Below are 23968 nucleotides of genomic sequence, written 5' to 3'. Positions count from 1 at the left end.
GCGTAACTGGCTGTTATAACAGAATATACAAAAACCTACAAGATCAACATAAATTCAAAAGTACTTTCGAAGCAGAAATAATATTAGAATTCCACAAGAGGAGGTGTACATCAGGTGTAGAGGTGACAACAATCTATCCAATTGGCAAACAGGCGTGGCAAGCCAATGTCCATAGACAAGGTTCCCGGGTTACGTCCCTTATTTCGCCCCAGTTAGGCTTGCAAAGATAGAAACATCGACTCAAAGCTCTAGGTCAGGCATCCCCAAACTGCGGCCCTCCAGATGTTTTGGACTACAACTCCTATGATCCCTAGCTAACAGGACCAGTGGTCAGGGATGATGGGAATTGTAGTCCAAAACATCTGGAGGGCCGCAGTTTGGGGATGCCTTCATTTGGCATTACACCTAGAGCTTTGAGTCGATGTTTCTATCTTTGCAAGCCTAACTGGGGCGAAATAAGGGACGTGACCCGGGAACCTTGTCTATGGACATTGGCTTGCCATGCCTGTTTGCCAATTGGAGAGATTGTTGTCACCTCTACACCTGATGTACACCTCCTCTTGTGGAATTCTAATATTATTTCTGCTTCGAAAGTACTTTTGAATTGACTTATCTCCACAAGAATTACTTCATGAACACTTCATTCATTTTGGACTGAATCCTTGTTGATATTTTGAACATGGGGGTGTCCCTTTTCTGTTGATTTATGTTGATCCTGTTGGTTTGATAAATTCTTTGAACCAAGTTTTGAACAAGTTTTTGTATATTCTGTTATAACAGCCAGTTACGCATGTTTACATAGCAGTCCATGTGAGGCCTGTCAGTGGAAAGAGGCAGGGCAGGGCCCTCAGGCTCCCGGCAGGCAGTCCTGAGTCGCCGTAGCAGCAGCGGAGGGATGCCTCTGTCACCGGAGCCATGGCTGGAGGACCTGCTGGCGGTAAGAGATTGGAGGCGGGGGCACATTATTAATATTATTATTATTATTATTATTACATTTTTATTTATACCCCACCCTCCCTGGCCAGGGCTGGGCTCAGGGCAGCTAACATCAAATATAAATTACAATAAAATGTAATGGAAAACAACAACAAACAAACAGTAATAATAATAATAATAATAATATTAATAATATTAATATTATTATTATTATTACATTTTTATTCATACCCAACCCTCCCTGGCCAAGAACATTCTTGTTGAGACCAGCCTACCCAGATGATTCGAAAGCTGGTGCAAATGTTCATCTGGTTAGTTTTTCTCATCGCTCTTTTCATCTCTTGGAAGTTTGTTTGTTTTATTACAATCAAACAGCATATACATTTCATGAAATCAAGAGTAAGTTGATCCCCATTTCCCAGAAAGCAGGCCTCCCCTGCCAGCCCTTTTCACCAACTTACCTTATCAAAAGACGAAGGCCTTTGAAAAAGCCTTCTGGACTGGAAAGCATCTCCCAGCACCTTTCCTCCCCCAAAGCGCTGTATTCTTTGATGTAGCCACCAGACCGGATGAGGTTTTTCAGGGCCTGCACAGTGGTCCTGAATCAAGGGAAAGAATGAAGAAGATTCTATTTATTCATTTATCCATTAAAAAAACTGTATCCTGCCGTCACCCGTAGATCTCAGGGCAAACACAAGATAAAAAGCACCAAAGAAATCATAGAAGCCGGAACAAAGCCGAGCAATGGAAAGGGCGTCAGGTGTTAATCCGCCCATGGCCGGACTGAAGAGGAACCTTTTTGCCTGGCATCTAAAGGTATCTAAGGAAGGCACCAGGCAAGCCTCCCTGGGGAAGAGCGTCCCACTCATGGGGAGCCACCACAGAAAAGGCCCCACCCGCCGGACGCACATGAAGAGGGGCCTCCGATGATGGGTAGCTTCACCTGGGGAGTTGGAGGTCCTTGGCAGCTTGCAGTCTTGAGCTGCTTGGCCTGATGGATCCAGCCACAACCCCCAGCTCCCGCAGCCTCCCTCCCACATCTTTCCAGCACGTGATGGAGACTTCAGGTTCCATGGCACCCCAATCAGCCCATCCATCGTGCGGGCGGGAGAGTCTCCAACATCCCTTCCCATCCTAGTGTCCTTCCGATGTTTTGGACTACAACAACTCGCATCTTCAGCCCAGTTGCGCTGGCTGGGGCTGGTGGGAGTTGTGCTCCAAAAGGACTGAAGAGCACAGGGCTTGGGGAAGCAGGGCCTCCATCTCCAAATGAAGCCTATCTCTTTGGTGAGGGCTGAGCCATGACGGCCACGGGTCACGCTTGCAAGCGCCCAGAGAGAGAAGGGAGGGAGGGCCACCCCAAATGCATTAGCAGGTCCCTTACGCCAGCGGGTCGAGGCGGGGGCCGGTGATGAGGCTTGGTGCCCCACTCGAAAATCTTCTGCTCGCCCCAAGGAGGAAGTATAGCTGTGTGGCCAGGGCAAGCAGGAGGTGGACGAACTTGCCCTCCACTATAGCTCCAGCCTCAGGTAGCGATAGCAGCAAGCGCAAAACGTTGGTCGCCTGGAGGGACAAGGACAGGAGAACAGCGTTCAGGCCAAGATCTCCCAGACCCCTGCTCCATCTCTCTCCGTATTGTCTACGCTGACTAGCAGTGGCTGTCCAGGGTTTCAGGCGAGGGACACCCCGGCGTGGAGATGCATGAGGGGGCTGGGGGCCACCATCCACTCAATCAAGTTCTCCATTATATACTGGAGGCTGAACAGGCGGCCGATTGCCGGGTGAAAAAGGAGCTGAGAAAGAAAACACTTGATGGTGTGCAAGGCCAAAGAAAGTGCCGCGAAAAGCAAAGTTCACTACCCTATACCCTCCAAGTGTCCACATCTGCACTTTGTTACCTAAGTAGGGTTGGGTTTGGGGATATTCATGTCAAAGAATGTTTTTGGCCTACAACTCCCATGATCCCTAGCTAGCAGGACCAGTGGTCAGGGATGGTGGGAATTGTCGTCTCAAAACACCTGGAGGGTGTTTTGAGATGACAAAAACCTCCAGTTCCCCACTGGGACCAACAAAACCTCCAGTTTCCCACTGGGACCAACAAAAATATTATCAATTTCACCTCAAAAATTATAATTCGGAACTGGGAAAAGTTCGGAAGGGGGCAACCAAAAGGACTGGGATTGTTATGAAGCTCTATGGTCGCAGCATTTGGGGGGTTTCAGTTTAGAAAAACGGCGAGGAAGAGGAGATGCAATGTATGGCAAGGAGAAAGTGGAGAGAGAGACATATCTTTGAAAGGAAACAAATGTGTGCTTTGCACAAGCATTCCTAGCAGAACAGAGGGTTAGGATTCTTCTCCTGTGCTGCAGTCATGGGATTGTTTATATCCCTTGTTGGTGTATGTTTTCATTCCACACTGTGGGAAGTGACAGGATGTTTGTATTACTGTGTTTCTGTGATGTGGGACGTTTGTCCTTTGCTCTTTCTCTTTGCTGTCTGATGCTGAAGAGGAAGGAGCTGAGTTACAATGCTCCGAATGTATATATGTAAATAAACGTTGTTTAGCCAAATGCTGCTGTGCTATTGAGTCTGTACACTGACTACCTATACTCTGCTGATCCTGAAGTGTGCTGATGTCTCTAAGGTATCAGTCACCGTGTTCAGGCTGGAGAAAGATTTTGAATCTCCCAAACAACCGACCAGGTCTCCTACTCGTGTGTAGGACTTCCTGACACAGAGGCCCCTTTCACCATCAACAGCCACAACCAGTGAGTTGGCCACAGATGCCCCCTGGGCAATCATTTCGAGAGGGTCTGTCCTCCGGCATGCTTCCCCCGGCTCTGACATCTTGGGGGCTCCCTTACCACTAATATATCCTGCAGCGTCTCCAGAGGGGGGGCCTCCGACAACAAGCTGGTGAGAATGTTGAGGCAGGTGTTGATGGTCTCTCAGTAATAGTCCTTTTTATAATATATTTTTATTAATTTTCCAATTAAAAACAATTATTTCACATCCATTATGTCAAATTATACAAATACATATCAATCAAACCGAATGTTATGCCAAATCATCTAAAATTTTCGGGGTTCCCATGTGTGAGGGACAAGGGATACAGGGAAGTCCCTCCCATCTTAAGTTCCAGCCCATCCCCAAGCGCTGGAGAGAGTAAGGAGAGCTCTGCCTCCAGCGGAGAGTCAGGAAGTGGTGTCCGAGGCTCAGGCAAGGTTGTGGAGCCCAGGCCGCAGGTGGGACAGGAAGTTGGACACACGGGGGGGAGGCCAATCCCCCCAACTCCCGAATTGCGACGCAAACGTAGGGGGAAGAGGTTGGGTCTGCCAAAGCTGTGGTGCTGGAAGAAAACGCGCCAATTGCCATTCGGGAGTTCTGACACCTCACCTTAAGGATGCATTTTTACTGCTCTGAACACTGTAAATAATCAGCACTTAATAAAAGCCTCAAAAGACCATGCTGGAGTCGTTACTCTAGAGTAGCCATACCAGGCCCTCTGACAGCAACTCCCGAATCTTTTTTTGGCTACTTTGGAGTGCAGCGATGAGCGCTCAAGAGGCTGAGCATTGGAGGCTGGAGGCCGAAGCAGCGAAGCAGGAGCTGCGGAACCTCACAGCGCAGGCACAGCAGCAATTGCATGCCGCTCAGGAGGAAGCGCGAGGGGCGCAGGAGGAGCTGAACAAGCTGGTGGACCAGGTGAGGACAAAAGAGGAGACTGAGAAACAGCTAAGGGTGATGGTATTGGACCTGCAGAAAAAGTTGGAAGAGGAGAAAGTCGCTAGAGGTGGGGGGGCGCCCCAGCCGCAGCTAGTCCAAGTGAGAAGGGGACAGAGCCTAGTCACCAAGTTCAGCGGCGACCCTAGGGAGTACCTAGGATTCGAGACAGAAATAAATTATGCGCTGGAATTGCATGCAGCAGAATTCCCAGATGACGCGCACAGAGTCTCCTTTATCATAGAGCATTTGACGGGGGCCGCCCGGGAATGGGTAAGACCGCTCATCGCGCAAAAAAAATCCTTGCATGAAGAACGCAAAATTATTTCTAGAAGCCTTAAAAATAATGTACGCTAGCGACAGTGAAATGGAGGCCACCAAACAGGAGCTTCATAACTTAACACAAGGAAAATCGACAGTTAGGGACTACTGGGCGAGATTCACCATGCTGGTGCACAAACTGGGGTGGGATCTGCAAAGTGAGCCAGTGAAATCAGCCTTCTACCTGGGTTTGCACGCAGACGTTAAGGATGAGCTGGCAAGAGGTCCTAGACCGCAGACTATGGATCAGTTAAGCAAAGCGGCGCTAGCGGTGGGGGTGAGACAGGAATCCAGATGGTATGACAAACAAGCGACGCGCGCAGCAAAACCTTGGTTCCCACGCTCCCAGGACAGACCACATCACCAAACCCCACCCCAGGGCCCGCCCCCAGACCCGCCCAGACCAAGCCCAGAGCCGGAACCGATGGAGATCGGTGGAGCGCGCGCGCGGGCTTTTCAAAACCCGGCGGCGCCAAGACGCAAGGAGGGAAGAGGCGGGAATTGCTTTCTCTGCAACTCCCCCCGGCATCGCGTCAGAGACTGCCCTCATCGCAGAGAGTGGCAAGGAAAGGCGGGAACGGTTGTACCTTCCCCCACTGACGCAGCACCACAGCAGGGAAACGAGACAGCCTGGCTGCAGGAGACAAGGGGCAGCAGCCAGGCACAGTCAGCAGACAACAGCCCCAGCCCGCCCACCCGCACAGAGAGGAGCAGAGCCAGCCCACCCCTCCCAGAGCAGGAGTGGTTCTAGAAGTCACGCTAACGCTCCCAAATGGCTATCCCCTGACAGTCCTTGCCTTAATTGACAGTGGTGCCTCAGCCAACTTCTTCTCGAGAAACTTTGCAGAAGAGCACCAGATCCAACTTCTGCAGCTGGATTTTCCCCTGCACGTAGCCACCATTGACGGCAGAGAGTTGCTGGGAGGGGCCATCACTCATCAAACCCCCCCCCCATGAGAATGATGGTGGGAAGGCACTCAGAGACACTGGCTTTCAACATTACAACCATCTCAGACCCCCCCATCGTTTTGGGAATGAGCTGGCTGGCGCGCCACGACCCCTCCATAAGTTGGCACCAGAGATGCATCACGTTTGGGTCGGACTTTTGTCTGGAACATTGCATGCAGCACCAACCAGGGGAGGGGCCTCCGATAGCCACGGTGGCCACCATGCATGTCAAAGGGGGTGAGGCGATACACAAGCCGTACTGGGACCTGCAGGAGGTCTTCAGCGAAGCGGAGTCCGACCACCTACCCCCGCACAGGCCTTTTGACTGCCAGATCAACCTGGTGCCAGGGGCGACGATACCCCCAGCCAAGCTGTACGCCATGTCAGATCAGGAACTGGAGGATCTGCGCGCTTTCATCGACAAGAACCTCAAGCGGGGGTTCATCAGAGAAAGCAAGGCAGCAGGGGGCAGCCCGGTCTTCTGGGTGGACAAGAAAGACACGCAACAGCGCCGTCTTGTGGTGGATTTTAGACGACTGAATTCAGTGACAGAGCCAGTGGCTTTCCCCATGCCCAGAGTGGATGATCTCCTGACAGCGGCACGCAGGGGCAAGATTTTCACCAAGCTAGACCTAAGAGGGGCGTACAACTTGATCAGGATCCGGGAAGGTGATGAATGGAAAACCACGATGTTCACGCCTCTGGGCTCTTTTGAATATCTGGTGATGCCCTTCGGTTTGCAAGGGGGCTCAGCATGCTTCCAGGCCTTCATGCACCACGTCCTGGGGTCCCTCCTCTTCAAGAACTGCTTGGTCTTCCTAGATGACATCCTTATCTATTCCAATGACCCAGTGCAGCATGTGAAGGATGTCAGGGAGGTGTTGCAGCGCCTGAAGGACAACCACCTGTATGTGAAGCTGGAGAAGTGCAAGTTTCACACCAAAGAGGTGGACTTCCTGGGCTACAAGCTGTCAGACAAGGGGCTGGCGATGGACAAGGACAAGGTGCAGGCCATCCTGGACTGGCACAGCCCCAGGACGCGCAAAGATGCCCAACGCCTACTAGGCTTCGCTAACTTCTACAGGAAGTTCATCAAGAACTTCTCTCGTGTCACGGCTCCTATCACCGACTGCCTGAGAGGCAAGCAGAAGTTCCGGTGGACACCAGAGTCGCAAGCAGCGTTCGAAAGCCTCAAGAGGGTATTCGCTTCAGACCAGCACCTGTTCCACGTGGTGCAGGATGCGCCCCTACGCCTGGAGACAGATGCTTCAGACAAGGCTCTGGGAGCGATTCTGTTGCAACTGGACGCCAACAGAGAGTGGAGACCCTGTGCCTTCTTCTCCAGGAAGCTGACCCAGCCAGAACGCAACTACACAGTGTTTGATAGGGAACTTCTCGCGATCCACGCTGCGTTCCAGCACTGGCGACACTTCCTGGTGGGCGCCAAGCACCCCATCCAGGTGTGCACAGACCACAAGAACCTGGAGTTCTGGAGAACTGCCAGGGTGCTCAACCAGCGGCAGATACGGTGGGCAGAGTTATTCTCGAACTTCAACTTCTCCATCCACTACATCCCGGGGGAGCAGAATGTCAGGGCGGATGCCCTCTCCCGCAAGCCAGAGTACATGGAGGAGGAGTTGCCACCAGCACCCAGGCACATTTTCCCCCCATCAGCATGGTCATGCGGAGCAGCAGTGGTGAGCGAGGCAGAACTCACAGCACTGACAGCAGCTGATGAATTTGCCACCCGCCTCTTCAGAGAACTGAGAGGGGGGAGGGAGCAGGCTAAAGACTTTGAGGAAAGGAGGGGTTTGCTTTTTTACAGGGGAGCCCTGTACCTGCCAACCAAACAGCTGAGAGGTAAGGCCCTCAAGCAGATGCACGACAACCCAACGGCGGGTCATTTCGGCAGGGACAAAACCACTCACCTAGTCATGAGACACTTCTGGTGGCCAGGGGTGCGGGAGGATGTTCGGGATTATGTAAGGGGATGTGACACCTGCCAGCGAGCAAAGGTGGTCAGAGCGCCACCAGCAGGTTTGCTGGAGCCATTAGCCACACCGCACAGGCCGTGGGAAGTAGTGTCCATGGACTTCATCACAGACTTGCCGTCGTCCAGGGGCAAGACCGCAGTGTTGGTGGTGGTGGACCTCATATCCAAAATGTGCCACTTTATACCGTGTGCCAGGGCGGTCTCGGCAGAAGAGACGGCCAAACTGTTTGTTGACCACGTATTCAGACTGCATGGATTGCCTTTAAGAGTTATTTCGGATCGTGGCCGCCAATTTGTTTCCAGGTTCTGGCGGCGGCTAATGAACCTCCTGCAGGTGGAGGTCAGTTTGTCTACGGCTCGGCACCCGCAGACCAATGGACAGGCGGAGCGGGTCAACGCCATTCTGCAGCAGTACCTGAGATGTTACGTCAGCCAGAGGCAAACGGACTGGGTGGATCGCCTGCCACTGGCAGAATTTGCCTACAACAATGCGGTGCACGTCTCCACAGGGGTGTCGCCCTTTAAGGCCAACTACGGGCGCGACCTCAGATCTTTCCCGGAGAGGGAGGGGGAGGAGGAGGAAGAGGGCCCACAGGCAGAGGATTGGGCAGAGGACCTGGAGACGGTGCACCAGCAGCTCAGAGAACACTTGGAGAGGGCCAAGGAAGCGTACAAGAAGGGGGCAGATCGCCACAGGCGACCGGGAGAGGTCATCAGGGTGGGGGACAAGGTTTGGTTATCCTCGGAAGGTCTTCCCACCAGGGGGCGATGCAAAAAGTTAGCACCCAGGAGGCTGGGCCCCTTCACGGTCACGCAACAGGTCAACCCGGTAGCCTTCAGGCTAGCACTGCCGGAGGACATGAGAGTGCACCCAGTGTTTCATAGATCACTGCTGTCGCCGTACAGGGAAAGTACCAGGTTCAGGGACAGCGATCAGCCTCCAGAGGGAGGGGGGGAGACGGGAGACGCCCGACAGCTCAATGAGGCAACTGAGATTTTAGACTCAAGGAGAGGGGTGAGAGGGCTGGAGTACCTGATAGCATGGGAGGACACTCCGCCGTCCCACAATGAGTGGATACCAGCCACGGAAGTACCTGAGGAATTTTTAGTGGAAGAGTTCCACGCCCTGTTCCCCCACAGGCCCAAACCCTGGCACATGGAAAGGGAGGGAGAGGGGGAGGGGCAGGAGGAAGGGATAGCAGGCAGCAGCTCTCCATGGAGATGGGAAGCGGAATTTGAGGACACGGAAGAAGAGGTGTGGGTTTCACCGAGGTCGACGACGTCAGAGGCAGGAGAGGACTGGCAGAACATTTTTACTCCCACCAGCTCTGACGCCACTGACTTCTTGGGATTCCCGTCTTCTCAGGGGGAAGGAGAAAGATCGCAGGATTGGGGGAAAAATTTTACACCCACAGGCTCGGATGCCACAGACTTCTTGGGGTTCCACTCGTCCCCAGCAAGCAGAGAGCCACTGGGGAGGGGGGGAGAGGAGCCTGGGAGGGGGGTGGATGTGAGGGACAAGGGATACAGGGAAGTCCCTCCCATCTTAAGTTCCAGCCCATCCCCAAGCGCTGGAGAGAGTAAGGAGAGCTCTGCCTCCAGCGGAGAGTCAGGAAGTGGTGTCCGAGGCTCAGGCAAGGTTGTGGAGCCCAGGCCGCAGGTGGGACAGGAAGTTGGACGCACGGGGGGGGGAGGCCAATCCCCCCAACTCCCGAATTGCGACGCAAACGTAGGGGGAAGAGGTTGGGTCTGCCAAAGCTGTGGTGCTGGAAGAAAACGTTCCATTCGCCATTTGGGAGTTCTGACACCTCACCTTAAGGATGCATTTTTACTGCTCTGAACACTGTAAATAATCAGCACTCAATAAAAGCCTTAAAAGACCATGCTGGAGTCGTTACTCTAGAGTAGCCATACCAGGCCCTCTGACACCATGCTTCAAGAAATTGGGGATTCCTCGCAACTGCCCACTGCCGTCTTTTTTCTAAAGTCCAAATCATCACTCAAAGTCTATGATAGTCCCGATCTTTCCCTTACAGTCACATAGATGTTTTCCTCTTTCACTGATCTTTTCCCAGCTGCTGAGATAAATATCAAACAAGATTTTAAGATATGTTCTTTCTCCTGTGTGAGTTGAACTTTATAAACTGCTGATACTGTGTATATTTTTTGAAGATGTGGAGTTGCGGACGAGAGAAGCCCCCCTCTAGCTGGATGGGAGGAGTGCCTGGAAAGCGTTCGGAGGATTTATGAGATGTGACGCACTTTGAATTTGAGCAGCGACCTGAAGCTAAGTTCAGCTATAGGGCAAGGAGAGCCACTAATTTATCAAGAGTCTATGCAGAATGTGATAGCTGGATCTTCTGCCTGGAAAAGCTGTAAATTTCATAAAGATCGTTAATCTACATAGTTATGAGAAGAAAACGAAACAGATTTGAGTTTTCTAAGATGGCGCTGCTTCGTGTTGAAAGACCGACGCAACAGGGACGCTCCAGACCAAGAAGATTTATGGGGAGGCTGGACTGATTAACTCACACAGGAGAAAGAACAGTAATAGTCCTGAAAGGAGAGAAGCAATGGATTCAAACGACAAGAAAGAAGATTTCACCTAAACATTAGGAAGAACTTCCTGACAGTAAGAGCTGTTCGGCAGTGGAATTTGCTACCAAGGAGTGTGGTGGAGTCTCCTTCTTTGGAGGTCTTTAAGCAGAGGCTTAACAGCCATATGTCAAGAATGCTTTGATGGTGTTTCCTGCTTGGCAGGGGGTTGGACTGAATGGCCCTTGGGGTCTCTTCCAACTCTATGATTCTATGAGTGCCTGACCACCTTATCTGTCCCCTGAGAAATCTCTATGTGGGACAAGAAGCAACAGTTAGAACTGGACATGAAACAACTGAATGACCCCAAATTGGGAAAGGAGTACGACAAGGCTGTCTTTGATGCTTTTGAATTATGGAGTTCTCTTGAGAGTCCCATGGACTGCAAGAAGATCAAACCTATCCATTCTGAAGGAAATCAGCCCTGAGTGCTCCCTGGAAGGATAGATCCTGAAGCTGAGGCTCCAATACTTTGGCCACCTCATGAGAAAAGAAGACTCCCTGGAAAAGACCCTGGTGTTGGGAAAGATTGAGGGCACAAGGAGAAGGGGACGATAGAGGATGAGATGGTTGGACAGTGTTCTCGAGGCTACTAACATGAGTTTGACCAAATTGCGGGAGGCAGTGCAAGACAGGAGTGCCTGACGTGCCATGGTCCATGGGGTCACGAAGAGTTGGACACGACTAAACGACTAAACAACAACAAATGGTCACCTCTAATCAGGCATTATTTTGCTCCGGTGATCTGACTGCCGCACCATCTAAGCTCACTGGCAGCCTTTTCAGCGGTGGATACAGCCACGTCTGAGTCACCCTGAAGGTTCAGGAGAGCTGCAACGGAAGAAGGAACATGAGAACCACAGCAGAGTCCTCCTGGATCAGGGCAATGTCTTGCGTCCTGTTCTCACAATGGACAACCAGATGCGCCAACCGGAAACCCAGAAGTGGGACCCAAGCACCAGAGCCCAGTTCCCTCCTCTGGTTTCCCGCAACTGGTGCTCAGAAGCCGAGCCATTGTGGCCAGGAGCCATTGCCAGCCTCTCCTCCAATCCTCTCTTCAAGCCATCCAAATTGGTGGCTATCGCTCCCTCCTCTTGTAAGCTGCCCTAAGAACACGGTTATAAATCACATAGTGTATAGATCTTTAAAGAGATAAATTCAAAGGAGGGACAGGGATATGTCTTGTCAGGAGCAAATGCCTCTCATGAGAAGGACAGAAGGAGCTGCCAGGAACAGAGTTAGGCCCATTCGGTTGCTGAGCTCACGATTATTTACGTGGAAGAGGTTTCTAGGATTAAGCTAGAGAAGGCAGGACTGGCCGTTTTTTGTTTCTAGGGGCTACATTGATGTGGAAATGAGGAGAATTTGGACCTCCCCCTTACCATTGGCTCTGCTGGCTTTGGCTGATGGGAGTTGTAGTCCAACAACACCAAGAGGGGGCTGATGTACAGGACAGGAGAATTGCAAAACAGCGGGGTTGCAATGGCAAAGAAAAGCAGCCTGGGAAGTGAGCTGGGCTCCAGTGAAAGGTCTTTAATATATGTTTTTGGGTGTGAGGAATTAAATCTGTTGTTTTTGGGACTGAACAACATTTAGCATGGTAAGTCTATGTCTGAAGAAGCAGCAGAAAAAACTGCTTTTGGAAAAAACACCTTTGACGAAAGGATCCCTGCAAGGAAAAGAGCCGCTTTGATCCTTACTCACCCCGATGAATGGCGTCAATTTGTTTGGTGGTCTCCACCATGGGCTCCATGTATTTTGCATTGAACCCTAGGCAGATCAATAGTAAATGATCAGTTCCTGCATTTGATACTTTGTCCAACTAAAACCATTCATAAGACCAGAGGCCCAGAGGCTGTTGGTACTCTATAGGGGGGGGAGGGGCTAACAACTTCTGGATCACTTTAACCATTTGCTGGTTTAATGGTAGGAACTTAGGAAGCTGACTGATGCTGGGTCAAAGCATTGCTCTATCCAGCTCAGGACTGTCTACACTGCCTAACAGGGGCTCTCCAGGATTTCTTGCAGGGCAAATGGTGTGGTGTAGTGGGGGCTACTGGGGGGATTGCCCCGGGCACAAAAAGCTTCAGGGGCGCATCTGTTTTAATACAGGCAATCCTCGTTTTGTGTGGGAGTTATGTTCCAGACCCCCCCCCCACCGCGTTGGTGGGGGCCGCCTAAAGCATTCCACCCCACCCTTGTTCCGCCCTGTCGTACCCCACCTCCATTTGACCCTTGCTCTGCCCTTTTAGTGACATCTTAATGATGTTTTGGTGACTTTTCCGGGTCACTTCCAGTGCACAGGGTGCACCAATCGCAACAAACCAATCACTGCCTGTATTTAAAAGTGGTAACCCACCCTGGGACCTTGGGGCATGGGGCAGGTAAACAACAACAATAACAACAACTTTGTTTTCAATAACCTGTTAATATGGTCACTGCCTCTCGATTTTCTGATTTATGGAATCTGAGGCAGGTATTCATAGTCTCTCGGTGATAGTCCTGAAAGGAGAGAAGCCAAAACAGTTAAAATCTGAAGACCCCTATGGAAATCCCATGTGCTCTGCAGCCTTGGAGTCCAGCATCCCCTTTCCACAGTGGCCAACCAGGTGACCCAGTGGAAAACCCGCAAGCAAGACGTGAGCTCAACAGCACCCTCCTTCCTTGGAGGTTTTTAAGCAGAGGTTGGATAGCCACCTGTCACGATTCTATGGTTCTGCTTCTGGAGCACCTCGGGTTCCCTATGCCTGGTCCTTGGACTCCAACCACTCCTGACTCGTGGCCATGCTGACTGGGGCCAATGGCAGCCCATCTGGAGAAACACACATTCTCCAACTGTATTTCTTTTCAAAAAGTCTTTCTTTCTATTTCTATACCAGGTGAGGGAACACCTTTTAAATGGCACACAGAATCAAGAGAATCACAGCAAGCTTTAGCAGATCCAGCTAGGGACCCAGTATATTAGGGCTATTGCAATAGGGCAGCCTTGGGCACCAGCTGCTCAGCAAATTCGTAACAAAGCTTATGCAGGTCTTCAAACACAGCACACAAAGAGTCATAAACATCAAATGTTCTTTGACATACACCAAGAAAGGTTACAGGTCATGGGATATAAAGATACAGGACTCCACACTAGGCTCAACTTCCTTGGGGTGTCCCAAACCATTTGGCCCTAACTCTCGTACTTTAACCTCCATTGCCATAGCAATCAAATCTTCAGTGGGGGCTGTTGTTGTTGTTTATTGAGAAGGCCTTGTGGCAGCTGCCTCACTGCAAGAAGGGAGGTTACAGGGAAGCAGGCAGAGGGCCTTCTCGGTGGTGGGGCCCACCCTGTGGAACACCCTCCTATCAGATGTCAGATAGATACATACTTATACTTCCTTCTGAAGACATCTGAAGGCAGCCCTGCATAGGGAAGTTTTAAATATTGGATGTCTTGCTGTGTTTTAATTTGTTGGAAGCCGCCCAGAGTGGCTGGAGTAACCCAGTCTGATGGGCAGCATATAAAGAAACAAGCAAACAAAATTAAATGCAGCGTAGGAGGGAGGCATGAGAGTCGCAAAATGCAGGCATGCAGGAATCATCCGTGGATGCATTCTAGCCAAGGGTTAAATGCAATAAATATGGAAACATGATTAACATAAAAAATATACACCCAAAGTCTCTGGTTACATCATTGTGATGGGTCAAGTCGCAAGCTTCCTCAAACTCAGCCCTCCAGATGTTTTGAGACTGTACCGGTAATTCCCATCATCCCTGACCACTGGTCCTGCTAACTAGGGATCATGGGAGTTGTAGGCCAAAAACATCTGGAGGGCCGAGTTTGAGGAAGCCTGGTCAAGTGTTAAAGCCTGGCAGCATTATTTGTAGCTTACAAATAGAAGTAGAAGGTCCAGTCACCTGGCTCTGTGTTCCTTGCATGGGAGTCCCAGCTTTGAGCTTTGTCAGCTTTAAGGAGGGCAGTGAAAACACCTTCTTTATGCTTTTCTTCACTACCTCAGCCCGAAGTAGATTGTTGATAGGTGGTCTAAATGTACTGAAGAGGAAAGAGAAAGAAGGGCCTGGCCAAGGGGCACAATTTCAGGGTAGGGCAAGGAAGGTGCCAGGAATAGGTGGGGCAGTGACAAGCTGTAGGGAGACTAGAAGGGAGGCAGTGCAAGACAGGAGTGCCTGGCGTGCTCTGGTCCATGGGGTCACGAAGAGTTGGACACAACTAAATGATTAAACAGCAACCAATGGTCACCTCTAATCAGGCATTATTTTGCTCCGGTGATCTGACTGCCGCGCCATCTAACCTCACTGGCAGCCTTTCCAGCGGTGGATACAGCCAGGTCCGAGTCAGCCTGAAGGTTCAGGAGAGCTGCAATGGAAGAAGGAACATGAGAACGGACTTCCGGAATGGATTAAGTTTGAGAAGCAAGGTACCGCTGTAATACCCAATTTGGTCCTAGGTGTGGAGTCACCTAGGAGTCGGACACGACTAAACAACAACAAGTGGAGTCAGTATACCCCCCAGGCTCCAACCCTTCGGTGAAGCCAGAGACTCTGCCCTAGGGCACAGTCTGGAGGCATGTGGTGCTAGGACCCTGGCGGAGCTCAGGAGGTCTGCTCAGTGCCAGGATGGGGACCACTTGGGATTGGGAAACAGTGGCACACCTCCTGGAGTCCTATGACAGGAGAAAGGCAGGATGTGCTGGATTTTTCCGTGTATAAGATGGGGAATTCCAAATTAAGAAAACGGAGGGAACTTGCCCAGAGTTGCTGAGCTTTTTTAGGGGGGGGGTTTCCAAAAATCGCTCACCCGCCGGACCTACGCTGCCACTCGTCCGCGTCGCAAAGCCCACCTATTGTCTGCCTGTCCCCTCGCTGGCAGAAGCCACCAATCGCCCACCCAATTGCTGCAGCGATCAACACCAGCCCTCTTTTAGTTCCTAAAAGATGTGAGCATAATAATACCAAAGGGAAATCAACAAAAATTATATATACAGTAAATGGCTCTCAGGGAAGAGGACAGTCTAGGCGAATAATGAGAGAAAGGAACAGTATATGCAGATAACGACTGCATGGAAAACAAAATAGGACATGATTCAGGTAGGTAGCTGTGTTGGTCTGAGGCAGTCAAAATAGATAAATAATAATAATAATAAATTGCCCAGTAGCACCTTAGAGACCAACTAAGCTTTCGTGTGAAGGCACACTTCTTCAGATACACGTTCCTGCAATTACTTGCCTACAGTATACTGTTCCTTATATGGCAAACTGCTTTTCCTCACGATGCATTTATATATAATATGCTGCTGATTTCTCTTGGATATCTTATGCTCACATTGTTCATGAACTCAAATCCCCTCCTGAGGTAAAGAGACGGGCCTTACTCGCCATCTTGAAGTAACCGCCAACCGCCAACTCAAACGTCTCTCCGCCCGGCCACGCCCCCCACGTCCCACTCTCGGCTCCCATTGGTTGACGGGGCCCGCGCTTTGCCCAGATACGGGGGGGGGAGGAGCCAGCCAATGGGGAGGACTCGGAACGGGCGGGGGGAGACTGGGAGGAGGAGGAGGAGGAGGAGGAGCCGGTTCTCCCATTGCCTTCTGGGAGTCGTAGTGCCTGCTCTCCATTCCTCCCCACTACAGAACGGACTGACAACGTAGTGCAGGCAGAGGCAGCCTCCAGATGTTTTTTGACCTACAACTCCCATCATCCCTAGCTAACAGGACCAGTGCTCAGGGATGATGGGAATTGTAGTCCAAAACATCTGGAGGGCCGAAGTTTGGGGATGCCTGACGTATTTCTCCCTCACAACAGCCCTGCGAGGTAGGCCAGGCTGAGAGGCGGAGACTGCCAGCACATCGCCCTGATTTTTTCCTATATTTATCATCACAACAGCCCTGTGAGGTAGACCAGGCTGAGAGGCAGAGACTGCCAGCACATTGCCCTGATCTTTCCCTTTTTCTCCCTCACAACAGCCCTGCGAGGTAGGCCAGGCTGAGAGGCGGAGACTGCCAGCACATCACCCTTATCTTTTCCTATATATATATATATATATCATCACAGCACATTGTGAGAAGTCCCTTACGTGGACTTGCAATCAGACAAGGAGACACCGAAGTAAGTCTTACCGGTTCCTCTTTATTGTAACGCGTTTGCAAAGGCGGGCTCCACGACCTGGGTGGTACGAAGAGCCAAGAGCAATGTACAGGCTTAAGCTTATATCTCTCCCTACTGCTGCCGCCCCTCCCTTCAGAGGCTTGGCTTACAATCTAACTATCAGAGTCAAACACATTTCTATACATTAACCGAGCTACACTCCCTATTCTAACGTTTAACCTTATCAGGAAGCAGGGGCTATGCTTCCTTATCTCTATGGCACCCTCTAACTCAGCTGACAGGGCACCCTGGAATTTTCCACTGAGTTTGAGGCACGTCCTGTTTTAGTCTTCCTCACAATCCCCCCTCTTTTTTGTATCTTGTCTCAAACTCACATAATAACTCGTGTCCCATCTATCCCTAAACCCACATGAATGATTTTTGGTTTAGTGGAGGGCATTTCTTTTGCCCATAAACAAACCGGGTTGCAATGTCCGGCCGAGCAGTCGGTGGAAGCTGCTCCTTGTGTTAAATTGATTCCTTCTGGCCCTTTGTAACTAAGCTGCATTTTAACCCCTTCCGTGTATCAATAATTGTAAATTCCACTCCCAGCGCCCACGTTTTCTCCTTTAATATGTTTGAAAAGATATTTTCTGTCTTGTAAATAGGATCGTTCCCATCCGTGATTTCCACACCCAATTCCGGCGTTCCCATTTGGTCCTTGGCCTTTGTTTATTGCTAGACAGGCATCAAAGCAGACCATAACCTTCCCGGCTCCCCTTGTGGTGTTATGTGCTATGTATCCCTGCCTGTTTTGGGCTATCTGGAACATGTTTGTTCTTTCCCCGGCTGTATTTGATCCTACAATGCTGGATTATAACCTCCTCTATGAAAACTATATTACACTCTTCAGTACAATGCACACACAGCACACACCCCTCACAATGCGCACAGCAACAGCATTCAAAGAAACACTCACACGTGCAGAACAGACACATTTACAGTCTAGGAGTGCTCTGCTGGATTCTGGTTCCTGATTTTGTAAGAGTCACTCTTAGCGGGTTATCTGGACTGGCCGTTGCCGTCCAACTCTCCGGCGGGGCTTTCTTCACCCGGTGGTAGTGGGTCCATCCATGCTCTCTGGTCCGTACTGCTGACTCAGTGGTGAGTAGGACTTGGTATGGGCCCTCCCAACTCGGGGTGAGTTTCTCCGACCGCCACGCTTTTATCAGGACCAGGTCTCCAGGTTGGAAGCTGTGCTGTTGTTCCAAGAGTGGGGGTCTCTGTGCTAGTACGCCTTGCCTGTGAAAGGATAACAAAGACTGGGACAGTGACTGCAGATATTTCCGGGTGAACTGATCCCTAAATTCAATCTGAGGGTTTCCTAGGGGAGCTAGATAGGGGTGGCCCATCATCATTTCAAATGGGGACAGTCCAGTGTCCTTCCGGGGAGCCACCCTCATCCTTAATAAGGCCAGGGGGAGATTCTTTGTCCAGGGCAACCCATTCTCTAGATACAGCTTGGTCAAGTGTTTCTTGATTTCTCCATTTGCCCGTTCCACTTTCCCACTACTCTCAGGATGCCAGGGGGTGTGAAAGTTCCATGTGATTCCCACCGCCCTCATCACCTCTTGCATTGCCAATTGGGTGAAATGGGTCCCCCTATCTGAGTCTATTGCTTCCGTTATCCCATAGCGAGGAAGAATGTGCTCCAGAATGGCTTTCCCAACCACTTGAGCCGTGGCTCTGCGGCTGGGAAAGGCCTCAACCCATCCTGTGAGATGATCCTTAAACACCAACAAATACTTTTGCCCCCCTCTTTCTGGTAACTCAGTAAAATCTACTTGTATTCTTTGGAATGGCCACACCGCTAATGGTCGCCCGCCCCTTTCTGTCTTTCTGGCTCGGGCCTTATTAACCTTCTGACATATTAAACATTTCCATGCAATAGCGTGCGTCATGGGCCACATGTCCCTGCTCCAATACAGGGATTTCACCAGATTAATCATTCCCTCAGTGCCCAAGTGGCTCCCCGCATGTATTTTCTCTAAAATATTTAGCATCACCGATTTAGGAAGGACCATCTGTCTCTCTGGGGTTTCCCAATCATCTCCTTTCTTTTCCCACCCCTCCTTTTCCATATATTCCTTTTCCTTTTGAGTAAATACTAAATTTTTCAAGTCCTGCGGATCTATCACCGGAACCTGTAGGACACATTGCCTAATTACTTCGTCTCTGGGCTCTCCCTCAGCTGCTTCTCGCGCTAGGAGGTCAGCCCATGCATTTCCCTGCTCCTCTGGACTATGCCCTTTGGTATGAGCTGAAATATGCACAATCCCTACTTTCCGTGGTCCCGTTAGTGATTCTAGCAACCGTTCCAACAAGGCTACGGGCTCAATCTGTTTCCCATCTGCCTTAATAAAACCTCTCTCCCTCCTCCACACGACATCCCCTTTATATATTTGAACATGGCTATCATATCACCCCCTACCCTCTCTTCTCCAGGCCAAACACACCCAGCTCCTCAAGCCGTTCCTCATAAGGCATCGTTTCCAGGCCTTTGACCACTTTGGCTGCCCTCCTCCGGACACGTTCTAGCTTGTCAGTATCCCTCCCGAACTGTGGTGCCCAGAACCAGACAAAGCACCCCAGGTGATGTTTGACCAGAGCAGAATACAGTGGCACCATTACTTCCCCTGATCTAGATGCTATACTCCTATTTATGCAGCTCAGAATTGCATCAGCCCCCTTTTTAGCTGCTGCACCACACTGCTGACCCATGTCAAGTCTGTGGTCCACCAAGACTCCCAGATCCTTTTCACATGCACTGCTCTCAAGCCAGGCATCACCCATCCTGTATTTTTCCCCTTCATTCATCCTGTTTGAAAGGGAATATTATTAGACAGACTTATAGTAGGAGTACTCTGATATTTATACCTGTGGAAAGAATTTGGCATGTTAGATTTTGGAACTTGGCAACCTCTTAATTAAAACTTCATTTTGCTCCTTTCTCTTTCTCTTCAAGCTGACATAGCCTCTGTGCATGTATAGAGTTCATATTTCAGCAAATCTATTGTACCATTTAAAATGCTCTTGGCTAAATCATCCTTTGAATAAAGGAAGGGAAGGGTGAGGAATAGATTTAAAAATAGGGTTAGATTTCAAACAAAAAAACCAGAAACCTAGCAAAAAAATTCCAAAACCAGTTTAAATCCATTTTCCCAGTTTGGAGTCCTAATATAATTTGCTACACTATTTCTTGTTTCTTGCACCAAACAGACATATACCTCAGGCAAAGGAAATGGGGATTTATTTTGCCTCCTTTTTCTACAAGTTTTGGGGTACAGATTCCTATTCCAAAATTACACAAATGTGGATTATTATTATTTGTGTGCTCTATTTCTGGTTATTAACAGAAAATCATCCACTCCCTTATGTACGAGTGAAATGACCAGAATTCATATATTTAATAATTACAGCCATGGGCAGACTAAATTCTCTCTTTCTCCTTCTACCTACCTAGCACCTTCACTGCACATACAACATACAATCCACCATTTAACTCCCCTACTCAGCAAGAAATTTGTAGGCTTGCAGACACGTTGCCTTCCACCTAGCCATAAAGTAACAGAATTGGAAGGGACCTAAGGTCATCCAATCTGACCCTCTAAAACAATGGTTCCCAATTAGGGGTCCACGGAGTACACTCATGTGGTACACGGCCCCATCCCTTGCCTCCCCCCAACTAATTTTTGTCATTTTTGCATGGTAATAGCACAAATTTTATGGTCTGTTATATCGCTGTGTGGTTTTTTAATAGATTGGCCAGAATCAGTTTTGAAATCCATCGCAATAAATAAATAAATAATAATATATATATATATATATATATATATATATATATATATTGACCTGCCAATACATAGCAATGTTTCACTCCTCAGGCTGAGGGAAAACAGGGCAGCCGATTGTGAAACCCTGCCTTCCCCTCACACTGACAGATCATCCTCACTTCAAGGCACCATGGCACTACCTTCCCTTCTCACTGAGGCAAAGCAGCCTTTCTTAATCAGCAAGAAAAGCAGCAGCAGCAGCCACAGTGGGCATGCATCTTCACTGGCTGCCACCGCTCGCTGCCCTGCTGATGGCGGCTTGAAGTACCGGTACCCCCTCATCCCCTTCCACTCAAACCATGCGGTGGAAGTGACTCTGCTTTCTCCCCCCTCATCCGACCTCTGTGGCTGCTCCTTCCCTCAACCCCACTAGGCCTGGCTGATACATTGCCCAGGACCAGCATGAGGGACAGACTGCAACTACGGCTTCACTCAGCAGTGTATCATGGGTGAAACTGCTGCCTCCTGAGTCCCTCTGCACGCAAGCAGGTGTGGGATCGCGGCTGCTCAGCTGGGGAAATGCAAGCTCTGTCCCAGTTCATCACTGCCTGGTCCATATTTGGGGGGGGGCACACATCATGGTTTATCAGGATATCATGATGCTAAGCTGCTGATATACCATGATGTTGAAAACCAGCTATCACCCAGCCCTAGTCTGTTTTTTTTTTTTTTTGGTATCCCTAAAATCCATTGCTTATTAGGAGCTACCCCACATTTTGTTCAAAAACTTGCTTTGCAGAGGTAACTACCATAGAGTTATAAGATACCCAAGTTGGGTGAATTTTCTAGAGAAAAATCATCCTCATTTGCATGGTACGCCTAACGCAAAGGATAGGAGTAACTAAGGGTTAAATAAGCACATACAGAAACTGAGAAGGGGTGAGTACTTTTCACACCAAATGGAGTTCCTAGCAATACTTTCCCCCTTCCTTTCAGCTTTCCCATGAAAGGAAGCTTACTTGGGAGTAAGTTTACTTATTAGTAAATCCTGGCTGCTCTCACAGAAACTGTAGGAGCCCTTCTGCCCAACTGAACCAAAGCTAAAACTGGACTCAGGTAGACAATTGCTGGCTATGGAGCCTCTACCTTTAATAATATTTTCCTAGAAGGCACGCCGTATTAAAACATTGGGCTAAATTCACAGCACATTTCAAAGTAGAATAGAACATGACGGTAGATTAGCTCTCTCATAACTCAATTCCAACTAAACATTCCCCATAAGTTCCAAATTTCTTTCCTCTTTAATTGCAAGGGGGGGGCAATCCCCCTCTCAGAACACAATTTAACACGTACAGGAATTCTTTCCTTTCCTTTCTACCACTTAGAGGAAGACTCTATTTTGGAGCCCTTCTTTTGACAAAACATTTGCACACCTCATTCTTACATTTCCATGTTTAAGATTGATCAGGTCCAACATGGCTTCTTTAAACTAAAAATTTTTAGAGCAAGCTTGCAATTATAACTATCTGTGGATATTATGGCCAAATTTAAACAAATCCCTTGAACATTTTCAGTCTTGAGTACAGCTCTTATTTACTTCAAGAAAAACAGAGATCTCTAACATACAGACTCTCAGGCTGGATTTTTCTCTAATTATTTATGGGTTTCTGTCTGGCCTTTTGACAGAGACACAAAGAACAGACTCACATATACTTAACAAACACACTCGCACCTGGGTTTCGTGGCCTGGGTGGTCGCCCACACGCAGGAAACGCACTACTGCCCAGTCCGGTCTCTGCCAAGGCAGAGACCCACACTCAGTTTTGGGTTTCCTCTACGGTCCCCCACTCTTTCACACTCCATGCATATAGGCGCCTCACACAAACAGCCTCCCAACCTAACCTGGTTCCCTTTTACCTTCCCATTTTTATTTTATTTTATTTTATTTTTACCTTACACGTTTTACCTTTACCCTATGGAAGGATAGTTCGGTCACGTCTTACCTCTACTGCGTGTCTACTAGACCACTTCCACGAGGCTGATCAGGCCTCTTGCCCCTACCTCTGCTGCGGGGTCCCTTATTCTCTGTTCCTTATTTTCTGTCAGTTCCTCTGACTTCTTCTCCCCTGTCTTTCCCTTCTCAGGAAATCACACAATACTCACCCCTTTCAGTCCAGTGCCTCCTTCCCGGTGACTAGTGAACTGGCAGGCGTCCCTGCAGGGCAAGGCAGTCCCTGACTGCAACGGTCCCTGACCGCTTCCTTTCTCTTATTTCCCTTAAACACACTTAAATCGGTTCTCCGTCGTTCAGCCCTCGGGATCTGTCACCACAGGGTCCGGACAGTGGGTCTCTCTGAAAAGAACAGAGTGCCGGCCGACCCTCTTCCGAGATTCCCGTCGTGCAGACCGTCGAGGGCCCCACGTTGGGCGCCAAAATTGTGAGAAGTCCCTTACGTGGACTTGCAATCAGACAAGGAGACACCGAAGTAAGTCTTACCGGTTCCTCTTTATTGTAACGCGTTTGCAAAGGCGGGCTCCACGACCTGGGTGGTACGAAGAGCCAAGAGCAATGTACAGGCTTAAGCTTATATCTCTCCCTACTGCTGCCGCCCCTCCCTTCAGAGGCTTGGCTTACAATCTAACTATCAGAGTCAAACACATTTCTATACATTAACCGAGCTACACTCCCTATTCTAACGTTTAACCTTATCAGGAAGCAGGGGCTATGCTTCCTTATCTCTATGGCACCCTCTAACTCAGCTGACAGGGCACCCTGGAATTTTCCACTGAGTTTGAGGCACGTCCTGTTTTAGTCTTCCTCACAACATCGCCCTGATTTTTTCCTATATTTATCATCACAACAGCCCTGCGAGGCCAGGCTGAGAGGCAGAGACTGCCAGCACATCGCCCTGATCTTTCCCTTTTTCTCTCTCACAACAGCCCTGCGAGGGAGGCCAGGCTCAGAGGCAGAGACTGCCAGCCTACCACCCCAAATTTCTAAATTCCTTTATATGTCTTTCCAGGTTTCCCCATAATTAACGTATCTTTAAATATATTAACACTCTTAGTTTTCCCTTCCAGCTCTATTATTCCATGATCTAGAGCTGCAGTTTTCGGTCGTTTAGTTGACTGAAAGAGTGCCTTGTTAACCTGAGGCACTTTTGAAAGATTGCATTATTTTAAAGTGAAGTCCTTCTGAAAGAGCCTGAGTGGTCGATGCTCCTGGAGAGATCCTGTCTCTCGCCTTCTTTCTACAAAGGAGTGTGCAGAAGCTCCACCCTAAAAGAACCTTTCCCTTCTCCCCTTCCCAGAATGATTCTTGAACCAGTTAACTAAGCAATAACTCAGCAATCCTACCACTAGGCACGCTGACCTCAGAGTAATCCTCACTGAACATAACAGGGCAGCCCAGGGCCAGAGTAGGAATTGAGCCTAGGAATTGTGCCATGAGCTGGGAGCCCTCTCTGCTCTGCACCCTTAAATCACCTTTGAAGGTGACTCGGAAACTACAACTAATCCAGAATGCGGCAGC

At 49.6% G+C, this 23968-nt stretch overlaps 1 protein-coding gene and 2 long non-coding RNA genes across 9 annotated transcripts in view; 1 reads left to right on the top strand and 2 right to left on the bottom strand.

Moving 5' to 3' along the window:
• Window positions 1–23968, top strand: part of LOC148684498 (maestro heat-like repeat family member 5) — a 439917-nt gene that overhangs the window by 397763 nt on the left and 18186 nt on the right. The window lies entirely within an intron of this gene.
• LOC132592818 (uncharacterized) lies at window positions 816–15976 on the bottom strand. 7 transcript variants are annotated; one of them, XR_015946019.1, is made up of 10 exons: window positions 15892–15941; window positions 14760–14876; window positions 14417–14552; window positions 12940–13018; window positions 12221–12286; window positions 11231–11347; window positions 3801–3896; window positions 2321–2499; window positions 1398–1535; window positions 816–931 (listed from the first exon to the last, which is right to left on the bottom strand). It is a non-coding gene; the product is annotated as an uncharacterized LOC132592818 (long non-coding RNA). The 7 variants fall into 7 exon arrangements; XR_015946014.1 differs by lacking the exons at window positions 816–931; window positions 1398–1535 and having other exon boundaries at window positions 2457–2499; window positions 15892–15936; XR_009558341.2 differs by lacking the exons at window positions 816–931; window positions 1398–1535; window positions 15892–15941 and adding an exon at window positions 15318–15336 and having other exon boundaries at window positions 2457–2499.
• LOC148684499 (uncharacterized) lies at window positions 16626–23255 on the bottom strand. The gene is made up of 2 exons (XR_015945993.1): window positions 22600–23255; window positions 16626–17905 (listed from the first exon to the last, which is right to left on the bottom strand). It is a non-coding gene; the product is annotated as an uncharacterized LOC148684499 (long non-coding RNA).

This window comes from Zootoca vivipara, chromosome 10 (assembly GCF_965207765.1).
Source record: "Zootoca vivipara chromosome 10, rZooViv2.hap1.1, whole genome shotgun sequence".
NCBI classification, from domain to species: Eukaryota; Metazoa; Chordata; class Lepidosauria; order Squamata; family Lacertidae; genus Zootoca; species Zootoca vivipara.
Note: the sequence above shows the minus strand (reverse complement) of the source record. Positions and strands in the feature narration are given on the sequence as shown.